The sequence below is a fragment of the Coenobita brevimanus genome, chromosome 91 (genome assembly GCF_032717465.1).
Source record: "Coenobita brevimanus isolate Jiangsu-jjx chromosome 91, ASM3271746v2, whole genome shotgun sequence".
In the NCBI taxonomy this organism is placed as follows: Eukaryota; Metazoa; Arthropoda; class Malacostraca; order Decapoda; family Coenobitidae; genus Coenobita; species Coenobita brevimanus.
The window spans coordinates 28,767,151-28,780,648 of NC_137044.1; positions in this window are offsets into that span (position 1 = coordinate 28,767,151).

Consider the following 13,498-nt stretch of genomic DNA (forward strand, 5'->3'; position numbering starts at 1 on the left):
AATAACAACAGTAATAACAATAGATAATAATAACAATAACATTAATAATAACAACAACAACAAAAATAAAAAATAATAGCAACCAACCAAAATAATAATAATAATAATAATAATAATAATAGTAATAATAATAATGATAATAATAATAACAAAATTCTCCCTACCTTGAGATGCCTTTATTTAGATTCAGAAACTGTGTAGTAAAGGAGGCAAAAGCAGTCTCCCTTACCCTTCCATACCTAGCTTTTTACTGCAGCCAAACACACTCGATTTTACTCAGCCGGGATCTAGTTGTATCTTATCGGCGATAAATCTTACGAAAAGGATGCTATACTTACGATCCATTCCCCGTCGTAACTAAGGTTTTTACAGGATGAACTACACAAGGGATGATTTTTGCACTCCCTTCCCTGACCATCCTGCAGAAAACAGTCATAACCTGCTGTAATTTTCGTGTCGTAACTAAGATGTATTTATGAAGCCTCCTTGTCCTTCCTGCACATAAAAGCCCGACTTACGACAGGATTTTGATCGTAAGTGCGTGTCTGTATGCAGGGAATGGTGATGACAAACACCATAACACAAGCTTCATTTATTAGCTACATACATCATCATCATCATCACCATCATCATCACAATCATCATTATCATCACCATCACTATCACCATCATCACCATAACCATCATCGTCATCACCATAATCATCATCATCATCATCATCACCAGCATCATCATCATCATCCCTGCAAATCTGTGACTATTGACCTCTCTCTCTCTCTCTCTCTCTCTCTCTCTGTCTCTCTCTCTCTCTCTCTCAGGTCCAATTCTAACTATACAAATGTCCAAACTGCTCTTCCTCAGCGGTTTATTCTGCACACTACACACCAGCCTTGTATCCTGTATATTACTGATGCCGCCTGAGTCCATAGGAAGTAGTATGGGTAATCCTTAAGGAGACATAGCACCGCCTCTTAAAAGAGAGAGAGAGAGAGAGAGAGAGAGAGAGAGAGAGAGAGAGAGAGAAAGAGAGAAGAAGAAGAAGAAGAAGAAGAAGAAATCCTCGCTTCGAACTGCTAGTGACTTAGTAAAGGTGTACAGAAGTGCGTTGTCAAGTTGGAAAAAGATTCATCAATGAACAATGAAAATATTATTACGTAAATGATAAGGTAGGTTAGGTTAGGTTAGGTTAGGTTAGCATAAAGTAGGTTAGCATAAAGTAGGTTAGGTTAGCATAAAGTAGGTTAGCATAAAATAGGTTAGGTTAGCATAAAGTAGGTTAGCATAAAATAGGTTAGGTTAGCATAAAGTAGGTTGGGTTAGCAATATGTAGGTTAGGTTAGCATAAGGTAGGTTAGGTTAGCATAAAGATGGTTAGCATAAAGTAGGTTGGGTTAGCAATATATAGGTAGGTTAGCATAAAGTAGGTTAGCATAAAGTAGGTTAGGTTAGCATAAAGTAGGAGAGGTGAGCATAAAATAGGTTCGGTTAGCATAAAGTAGGTTAGCATAAAGTAGGTTAGGTTAGCATAAAGTAGGTAAGGTTAACATAAAGTAGGTTAGGGTAACATAAAGTAGGTTAGCATAAAGTAGGTTAGGTTAGCATAAAGTAGGTTAGCATAAAGTAGGTTAGGTTAGTATAAGAACATAAGAAGAGAGGATAACTGCAGTAGGCCGGTTGGCCCATGATAGGCAGCTCCTAGAAGAATAACTGAACTACTAAAATGAGATAAGGATAGCAAAGAAGAAGGCTCTCCCCCGCCCTCCAAACCCTCCAACTGAAGCCGGCAGGAAAAAGTCAGACAAAACACCACGCAGTATAGAAAAACTGGCGTGAACATTTTATAGGAAAGTGTGAAAGGAGAATAGAGACTATCGTAATGTAACCTGAAAAGGAAAAATTACGAATTAGTATTGATTATAAGATTTTCTTTTTTTTCTATATCAACCCCTTATTTGTCATATGCTTATCTAGCCTATGCTTGAAACTCTCAATGGAAGAGGCAGCAACTACTTTACTAGGTAGCTTATTCCATTCGTCTACTACTCTACTACCAAACTAGTTTCTACCTATTTCCTTATTGAAACGGAATTTTTCTAGTTTGAAACCATTACTTCTAGTTCTATCCTGTATGCTCACTTTAAGTACCTTGATAATATCTCCCTTATTTATACCCTACATCCACTTAAACACTTCAATTAAGTCTTCGCTTAATCTACGCCTCTCTAGCGAATGCAGACTTAGTCTTTTCAGTCTGTCTTCATATGACAGGTTCCGAACGTCATGTATCATTTTAGTCATTTTTCTCTGTACATTTTCTAATGAGTTAATATCCATTCTATAGTAAGGACACCAAAATTGTATTACGTAGTCTAAATGTGGCCTTACTAATGCTAGATAAAGTTGTAGTTTTGCTTTTGATGATCTATTGCTCACGCTTCTCGAAATAAATCCTAGGACCCTATTTGCTTTATTTCTCGCATTAATACACTGTTGCCTTGGTTTAAGGTCGCTACTAACCATAGCTCCTAGATCTCTCTCGCATTCCGAGTTGCTAATTTCTTTGTTATCTAAGTTGTATTTAGTGTCTCCAATGGTCTTGCCAACGTTAAGTACTTTACATTTTTCAACGTTAAATTCCATTTGCCAAGTTTTAGACCATTTGGACAATATATCTAGGTCTTTTTGTAAGTTATGGCAATCGTCAGTAGAGTTAATGATACGCCCTATTTTTGTATCGTCGGCAAATTTGCTGATGCTGCTAGTGACTCCTAAGTCTAGATCATTTATATATATGATAAATAATAAGGGACCGAGTACTGAACCCTGTGGTACACCACTAGTTACTAATCCCCAATCCGACTTGGTTCCATTGATTAATACTCTCTGCTATCGTCCTTTCAGCCAGGATTCTATCCATTTTAAGATATCGCCGTCTATACCGTGTGCTCGAACCTTTCTAACTAACCTTTCGTGTGGGACCCTATCAAAAGCATTACTAAAGTCCAGATAAATAACATCGTAAGCTTTATCGCCATCTACTGCCTCATAGACCTCCAAGTAGAATGACAACAAGTTTGTGAGGAAGGATCGTCCTTGCCTGAATCCGAGCCGACTTTCGTTTATAAGATTAAATCTTTATAAGTGTTATGTAATCTTATTTGTCAAAATTGACTGTAACATTTTTCCTACTATTGACGTTAGACTTATCGGACGATAATTCGAAGCAGCTGATTTATCACCCATTTTAAAGATGGACACTACGTTTGCGGTCTTCCACGCCTCTGGAACTTCTCCTAAAATTAAAGTCATTAAATAATGTTAAAAGTGGTTGACATAATTCTTCTTTGGTTTCTTTTATAATTTTTGCATATATATCGTCCGGACCTGGCGATTTTTGAGGTTTTATCTTATTAATTTCTTCCAATACGTCCTCCTTAATAATGGTTATTTTACTAAGTGTATTTTCCGTATTACCATAGCAAATATTTGCTGCTTGAGGGACCAGGTCTAGATTTTCTTTGGTGTATACTGATATGAAATAATTGTTTAGGATGGAGCACATTCCTTTATCTTCACTGGTAACGTCACCTGATTCTGATCAGAGAGGTCCTATCCTATCTTTATTTTTCGTACGGTACAGTACATTGGATACAAACCCTTGGGGTTTTCTTTCGATTCACTAGCAGTCTTAATTTCGTAACTTCTCTTTGTTTTCCGTATCTCCCTCTTTACCTCTATATTTAAAATCGCGTACCAGGTTACGTAAGTGTTCCTCGCCACGTTATATTTTTCTATATATTCCTTTCCTTTGGCCTATGAGAGATTTTAATATCTGTTGTTTAACCATCTTGGTTCTGATTTATTCGTTCTAAACGGTTTTGAAGGGATATATCTATCTTGGCCTCCGTGTAGTATATTTATTAACTCGTTATATTTCTCACTGGTCGAACGTCTGCTTGGTACTGAACCTGAGTTAATCCTCGTCACCTGGACTATGCTCCCATCTATAACCTCACCCCCCACAGTCACCTGGGGCACATTCCCACCTGTTTCCTGCCTCTCACCTATGACCTGGGGTTCCCCATTCACCTGGCACTCCCTAAAATAGCTATTTTCCCTATCGAATACCGTTCTAAAATAAGTTCTTAATCCATCAAAATCTCCTAGACGAAAGTTAGGAACGGTGGAGGGATTATCAGTGGAACAGATATCCCAAATGAATCTGAACTTAATTTCTTCATGATCGCTATTACCAAGTCGTCCACCAATCTCTATATCACTAATGATATTTCCTTTATTAGCTAAAACCAAATCTAGTATATTATTACCTCTGGTGGGCTCCCTGATATACTGTTAAAGGAAATTATCCTGTACTACCTCTAGAAATTCCTCTGACTCTGCATCCCCTGTCTGATTTTGCCAATCTATCCTTGGCATATTAAGGTCCCCTACAATTATTACTAAGCTGAACTGTGATGCTTTTCTAATTTCCTCCCAAAAGTATATATTATCTGCTCTACTTAATTTTGGAGATCTGTAAATTGCTCCTAAGACTAATTTCTCCCTATTGTTACTAATTTCAACCCAAACACTTTCTGTGTCCCTATTTACTTTAATGTCTGCTTTAATGTAACAGTTTAATGAATCCTTTACATAAATAGCTATCCCGCCCCGCTTTCTTCCCAGATGGTTTGACACAAAAATATTATAGCCCTTTATCTGATATTCTGCTAAAAATTCTCGAGTGTCTGTAGTCATCTAAGTTTCACTAATAACGGCAATGTCAGCTTTCTCTGTACAAGTTAAAGCCCTCAGTTCATCCATTTTATTACGTAAACTCCAGCTGTTTGTGTAGTACACTTTCAGGTTATTACGAGTAGTTACGCCTCTACCTTGGGATTTACTGTTTTTTATTTCATAACTAGCTGGGAAACTCTTTACTAATATAACAATTGTTTGTACTATCACTTGTCGCCCTTCTGTCATAGCTTGTTCCGTCCTCTATCATCGCCTGCTCAATTTGAGGTGCCTGAGTGGATGTATGTACACTAATGGTTAAACTTTTGTTCTTACTTTTGCAAGTCTTGATGCATCTATCCAAACATGGTAATAATGATTTCTGAGTGCAATTGCTGTAACTTCCTGTAAATCTACTTCTCAACTTCGAAAAAAAAAAAACTTTAATTCCGTATCTATCATTCCAGCTAAAACAGTAACTCCCTTCCTGCTGAGTTCCATCCCAACTATACAAGGCACTCCGTCCATAAAACCGGTCCCAGCTGTCTATGAAAGGTATTGCATTATCTTTGCAATACCTTGCAAGGCGGCAATTAAAACCTATTACCCTGCTCAACCACTCCCTCCCAACCCACCACCTGGGTAAAACACCAAGCACTACAGGGGTTCCTCCCCTCTCCCTAACCTTCTCTAACATCACCTTATACTTCTGCCACAGTACCTCACTCTTACGGCTACTAATATCATTGCCTCCTACACTGAGGCACACAGTGGGTTTGTCACCACTATCCTTCATGATATTTGAAATTTTCTCTATGACATTAGTCACGCTGGCTCCTGGAAGACACGTATGTTTAGCGAGTGGAGTATACATGGCTCTGTTAAGATATCTCACCAGGGAGTATCCAACAATGGCAACATTTTTCTTACCTTTCTTGTTCTGACTATACTTACCTGTATGGGAAGTTCTCTCACCGTCCTTCTCCTCTACTTCCCTCTCTGCCTTCCCTTCACTTTCATCCTAAAGTGTGTCGAAGGCATTAATGGTCTTAATTTCCTCCTGTTTCTTAAGAGTGAACTTCGTTGCACCCTTGTGAACAAGTGTCCAACTTTCAGCCTTTTTCTCTCTCTCTCCTCCAACATCTCCTCCAACAATTCCCTCATTTGTGACTTCTCCTGCCTGAGAATTTGTACCTCCCGCTTCAGTTCGAAAAGTTCCTCCTTTAATTCATGGTAGTCCTTTTCAGTACCTGCATTGGGGACACGACTCTGCCGAGGAAGCCATCATGCACAAATTCACACAAGGTAGCACAGCACTATCACGGGTCACTACGGGTCACTACAACACACTAGTACAACACTTTCACGGATCACTAGCACAGCACTATCACAGATCACTAAAACACACTAGCACAACACTACCACAGGTCACTAGCACGTCTGAGCAGACCGACCTCACGAGAGCGACTGACTGACCTCACGAGAGCGACATAAATAGGGTTGGGTTGAGTCACGAAATTTTAGGTTAGGTTTGAAAAACTTTGCACTGATAAGGGTAATTTCGAAAAAAAAAAAAAGGGGGAGAGCATTCTAAGATGGCATCCGTCTCTCACGACAACAGCGTCATGAAGTCCATCTCTTTGACCATATGGTACATAAGTCTTTTGAGCCACATTAGGCTAGATAGTGAACAGAGCTAGTGCTGCCACTTGCTGTGCTATCATTAAGCTGTCTAGTAATATCTTGGCAAACAAGAGAGCTGATCACGATTTTCACAGTAGTATAACTATATTCAGCAGATATATCAGGAGAGTCATAGGCCAAAAGCAGAGCCTTATAAGAGCTAGATCATCAGCCTTTTCATTGAAGGGTATCTCTATATGGGAAGGAATCCATGTGAAGTGGCCTTTATGACCTGTCTTTCCAATACACCAGATGGTTGAAGGACATCTATTGACAATATCACAGTCTGTAGGAGTAGCAGACAGTAATTCATACAGAGTTCCATGACTGTCCACAAAGAAGCAAACATCCTTAGATAAAGACGCAACACAACCTAGTCCCTCTTCTATCGAATATAGTTTTGCCCTTGTGGAAGAAAGAGAGTTAGGGAGTTTTTTTCAAATGACAGTGTCCATGTACTGAGTGGGTGACTTATACTGCCTAATGAACAGCCCACACCCAGACTTGGTGCCCTCTACAGACCCGTCACAAAATATGTGTAGTCTGGTGACGATCTGTTGTCTCCAACTTTGTCACGAGGAGGGATTTAAGTTCACAAGGCAGCCAATGATCCTTGGGCTTGTGGAGCTTCTCTATGTCCACTGACATGCGTGGCATACAACATAGTACCCCCGAAAAGGAAGCAAGTGAGGAACAGCATAGTGCCCCCGAAAATGAGACGAGTGGCGTACAGCCCAGTGCCCCCGGGAATATACTGACACCCCCACCCGGACCCCACGGAGTAGCCGCAGCCAGACTACGGGTTGCCGCGCAACAACGGCATAAGTCAGCCTGGGCCATGCACCCCTATAAGACTCAGCCGTCGCACCGTCACCAGTTCCGGCAAATATTTACATGGAATTCTTTGAGAAACATTTACTGACCTCCATAAAGGAGCAAAACATAGTTTGGCTCCGATACGTTGATGATATCCTGTGCTTCTGGCCTAACAGTCTTGCCATTGATGAATTTCTCCTGCAATTAAATTCGTTAGTTCCATCGATTAAGTTTACTCATGAGATGGAAATGGATAATGAATTGCCATTTTTGGATGTAGAAGTTATCAGGGACCAAAATGTTTTGAAGACTAAGGTATACGGAAAACCTACAAATATTATGTCATATGTTCATTACTATTCAAACCATCATATTAATGTAAAAAGATCTGTGTTCATATCCATGTACAGTAGCCCAAGAAAGTTCTGCGACAAATATTAACGTACCTGGTAACTCTGGCATCCGACTTAAACTACCACACTCGTTCCATGCATACCTCCTCCATTTCCACGTTCATCATTCAGTGTTGTCAATGTTCTTAAACTGAAACGTGTGAATCTTGGAGGGTCGACTCATGTCAGCTCAGACTTAGACTAAGGGTGATACAAAATTGTCATTGATCATTACACAGTCTGCGTTGCTTCACAGGCTTCAGTAGTGACATTATTATGTTATAAATTCGAGTTAAAAGGGCACCATTCATTATCTTTATTAGTTACTCGCTGTCAGCTTTATATATATAGATTTAGCTTTATTTCTGAGAAAATTCGGTAGCGTGAAACATAATCTATAACTTTTTAGTATGTTTATGGTATACGTTCATCTAGGAATATTGATTTCTGTTCCTGCATGATAATGGCAGAGGTTGTGTATTATCGTTAACAGCAAAATGTTAGGTCCGTCATCTATCTTCTCGACCACACTGAAAACATTACAATACCACATCATATTCATGCGTATTATAGACACAGATTAGTGCTGATGAACAAAAAAACAAAAAAGGAAATAAAACAAAACAGTAAATACAACAAAACAGCAAGCCTTGTTTTATTTAGACCCATCCCTCTATAGGAGGAACACAACAAAATAGTGTTTGACCACAATAACAAATTAAACAAATAATGCCTCAGCTCAAAACAATACCACAGAAACAATTTATATTAGAATATCAGTATTTGGTCCAGCCACCAGTACCGTCTATCACGGTCCGAAGACGTCTAGGCATAGACTCCACATGATTGTGATTGACTTGGGGCTTCGTTCTTAGAACCTCCCACTCTGTCTGCACATGACGCCACAGTTGATCTGATGTCCTCTCGTTGGTGGGCTCCCAAACATTGACGATAATGGCCCACACTTTTTCAATTGGGTTCAAATCAGGGCTGTTGGGAGGCCATGGCAGTAGCTCGAGGCGAGGTTGCTCCTGAAACCATTGTCTCACCACCCTGGCTGTGTGGATGGGGCAGTTGTCCTGCATGAAAATGATAGTTTCTGGATAGGGGAAGGCCATAGCACGAACCGTAGGCAGCATAACCTCATCTAGGATTTCTAAGTATTATTCAGCTGTAAACCTTCCTTCGATCCTTATGACCTCCCCAACTCCATACAGACAAATCCAACCCCAAACGTTCCAGGTAACGTGCCCACTGCGTGCCTCCTCGTAGACATGTTCAGGATCATATCTGAAAGAAAAATTGTCAAAGACAAGTGATAAAGCCTGGCCAATAGGAAAGATATTCACTTATTGTATAACATCCCAGCGGCTATTAACTTTACTGGAGTGCGTGGTTAATAACCAAGGGTCAACCTAAACATATGATGACATTAAGGGCATAAGGAGTTCCGTGAACACCTATGGTAAAAATTGAGATAAACAAAATATGGTTGGGTTTTTCTTCCCTACTTATATTTTTGCATTATGATTTAGATATTAACACAGTGGCTCTTGTCATTTCCCTATCTATTTGCATAGTCTTAATTATAGTACAGTACACAATTATGTTAAATACCTCGTATTGTTTGACCTCCAGCAGCGTAGTCGTCCATGTGTGGTGGAGCTGAAGGTCTTCTCGTCTGAGAATACGACTCTTCCCAGTAATCAAGGTCCTGATCTGCAAATCGGTGAGCGAAATCGAGCCGCAACTGTTTATGCCTTTCCGTTAATTTTGGATTCACTGCTGGTGATCTATGTCGATAGCCCATCTCCTTCAGTCGTGTGCGTATTGTTTCTGTAGACACGTATAGTTGCAAATGTCGCTTTGCTTCTTCAGCGTTAGAGAATGGGTGGTTATCAATGTAAAGTCTTAGTTGCTGGTCCTGCTCTGCCGTAGTCTTTCTTCTTGCTCCTCGCCTATGATGGTCATTTACTTCACCCTCTTCCTCCCACCTGTTCAGCCATCGGTAAACAGTTGATCTGTGCACTCCAACTTGCCCCGCAATGTCGTCGGCTGACATCTCACTCTTGCTCATTCCGACAATCTTGCCACAGAGAGCAATCTTCGCAGCGTTACGCTCGATGTCTTGCAGGCCGGGCTTGATGGTGGGGTGTGATCACGACTACGTCTCCAGCACTCTCATTATTTTGGTTCATTTATACGTTCGCGTTATTTCAGTGAAAACCATCTGAACACGAATCCGTAACATGGCGCCCCTTATCTTCCTTCCTCGTCTACTAATTAAGTGCTGAACTGATAAACCTACAGTGTTACGACACCTGGCTCTGATTTTTCCAGTTATTTTAATCAATAAACGTGTGTGTGTTTGTGTGTGTGTGTTTTCTTGGGTATAACAAGATATGTCAAGCTCCATAAAGCTAAATCTATATATATGAAGCTGACAGCGAGTAACTAATACAGATAATCAATGGTGCCCTCTTAACTCGAACTTATAACATATTAATGTCACTACTGAACCCTGTGAAGCAACGCAGACTGTGTAATGATCAATAACAATTTTGTATCACCCTTAGTCTAAGTCAGAGCTGACATGAGTCGACTCTCCAAGATTCACACGCTTCAGTTTAAGAACATTGACAACACTGAATGATGAACATGGAAATGGAGGAATTATGCATGGAACGAGTGTGGTAGTTTAAGTTGGATGCCAGAGTTACCAGATACGTTAATATTTATTGCAGAACTTTCTTGGGCTACTGTTCCTAAGAGCATATAGAATTTCAGACCCAGAATTTTTATATCATGAACTAAAAATGAATCAGAGTGTTGGAAAGAAGCTAAAATATCCACAAAGCATACTAACTCAGTGCCACAATACAGCCAAGAAACGAATCCTTGAAGGGAAAACTAATAAGCCAGATCGCCAGAGCATTCAAAGAACCCTTGTCTTCCCCTTCCATGAAAATTTTCTTGATGTTGTTCACATACTGAGGAAACTCAATGTATAAGTAGTATTCAAATATGAGAACACCATAAAAAAAAAACCCTCATCAAGAACAGCCCTTTCAGTAATTCAGGCGTTTACAAAATCCCGTGTAAAAGCTGTAACAAATTTTACATAGGACAATCTGGAAAAGATTTGGAAACTAGAATCTAACAACATAAATACAGTGTAAAGACAGCCCAACAGAGTAGTGGTTTATTTCAGCACAAAGCATCCAGTGATCACCATATTGATAGGCCAGGCTCCAAGATTCTAGCAAGATCAAAAAGCTTAGATGAAAGAAATGTAATAGAATCTTGTATAATTTCTGGCACCTATCAAAAAAATGTAAACATGAGCTATGGTCATTTTAAATGTGATAAATTGTTAACTGAATTAATTTTAAAGCAGTATCCCCCAGACTAACAAGTGATTGTTCCCTGTCATCTCGTGGTGGTGTAGTGGGACACACCAAGCATTAATCCTCTAGGTCTTAAGTTAAGCAGCAGTATTTATCCCCCCCTCCCTCCCCCCTCTCCCCTTCCCCCTTCCCCCTCCCTTACACTCCCCTTTCCTCCCCTCCTACTCCCTCCTCCTTTGTCACGTGCATTTTTAGATTCGGGTCATCCTTTGTTGTGTTCTACTCCCTGCTGCAGGTGACCATAAGTTGAACCGTAGGTAAAAATTCAGGTCATCCATTGTTCTGTGTGCCACTACCTGCTGCGGGTGTGCATAAAAGACCTCTACCCTTTACGTTTCTGTCTCACTCTGTCTGAATATGTAATATACGAAAGTACTCACTGTCACTCCTTTTATTTCTCCTGTGGTTAGTTTGCATACATATCTTCACGGTGAAATGAAGTCTATATATATATATATATATATATATATATATATATATATATATATATATATATATATATATATATATTGTTACATAGCCTATGATTTCATCATCCTTTGTGTAATTTTAACGCACAGTATGCTGCATGTTTGATCACGAGCGTGTTCTGCCTCAGTCCCCCCCTTCTACCGTTATAGTAGAGTAAGTCGTTCTCTCTGTTATTCAAAGCGGGATTTTCAGCTCTTTGTCCCCATGGCTTCATTTGCGCGTCCTTCTTACAAGTTGTATCAAGCTCTGCCGGCCCCTATATAATGAGCTCAGTCTCTGCATCATTGCCACTTAGATCTGCTCCTCATTTTGTTCACATCTCTGTCCTCCCCTGTACAGTTATTATTATTGTGAGTGCTCAAGAAATCTCCAAACATCTAGCAGCTGTGTGTAATTTGAGTATAACTGTTGTTGCATTTTTTCTTGTACTGTGTAGCATAACGTTGATTCTTAGGCCTAGTGAAGTGTTTGTGATTAATGTGGGGTTTTATGTCAGTCATTTTTGATAATAGTCTGTATCAGTAATAATTTATATTGCTTAACTGAGCATTACCTGGTGTATTTTCATTTTATCAGGGCTGACTTAGATAAATTTACTCTTGCTAATTTCGTGTTAATAGAGGCTATTGCAGTTAACCATATATTTAACCTGTTTATTTGCCATTACATTATCCTTATGAGTCCTGAATGTTTTGTTGTTAGTCTGAGCATTAAACTTTTACTTGTAATTTTACCTAACTCTTTTGTTTTGAACCTGGAACTTTACAGGACAGTAGTGACTCTTAGTATTCTCACTTAAAGTGTACGTTATCTTTCTCTGTTCCGTAACATAAATTTGGCGACCTCATATCAGGATATTCAGGATATTATCATAAGGATATTGCTTGATATTTTGTGACTGTTACTTATTAATTATGTCTACTATTACTACACTTGATGAAGCCAAAGATTTTTTGTCAAATGCGCAAACAGTGTGTGATGTAGAAAACAGAACAAAGAATGAACTTAAGCTTGTTGCTCAACAATTGGGAATTGCTGTTCGCTCTCATCATTCTAAAGATCAAATTGTTGACATGATTAATGAAAGCTTGTTTAATGTAACTCCTCCAAATGAGCAAACGCAGATTGAATTAGCTAAGTTACAGCTAGCCCTGCAGGAGGCAAAAGCTAAGGAGGCTGAATTTCAGGCAAATGCTCGTATTCAAGAGGCACAGGTACAGGCTCAGGCACAAATTGAACTTGCTAGGATTCAGGCAGACCATGAGTATCGCATGAAACAAGGTGGAACTGGATCATCTAGCTCTGATGATTTTGATGTGGTTAAAAATGTTAAACTTGTCCCTCCTTTTAATGAATCTGATTTAACAAAGTATTTTCAGTTGTTTGAGAGGGTAGCTACAGGTTTTAGTTGGCCCAAGGAGTATTGGCTAGTACTCCTTCAAACTGTTCTCACCGGTAAAGCTCAAGTAACTTATGCATCTTTGCCTCAGGATCAATCTGATAATTATGATGTAGTTAAGAGCTTGATTCTTAAGGCCTATGAGCTTGTTCCTGAAGCCTATAGAGTAAAATTTAGGACAACTTATAAGCAAGATAAGCAATCCCATGTTGAGTATGCAAAAATCTAAGAAGATCTGTTTGAGCAGTGGTTAAATTCTAAGAATGTGGATTCTGATTTTGGTAAATTTAAGCAGATGATTTTGCTGGAGGACTTCAAAAGGTGTATTTATAAAGATGTAAGCCTATATCTTGATGAGAGAAGAATAGATAATTTGTCTGATGCTGCAGTTTTAGCTGATGTGTATGTTCTCACTCACAAGAGATATTCTAGAGAAAAAGGGAAAGCTGAGAGTAAGTACGTTGCCTCTACTCAGAGTACAGGTAACAGGAAAGAGAATAAAGATGATGTTTCTCAGGAAGTAAATACCAGCTTCACCTCTAGATTTCAGAAAAGTAAATGTACTTATTGTAGTAAGCTTGGTCATACTACGG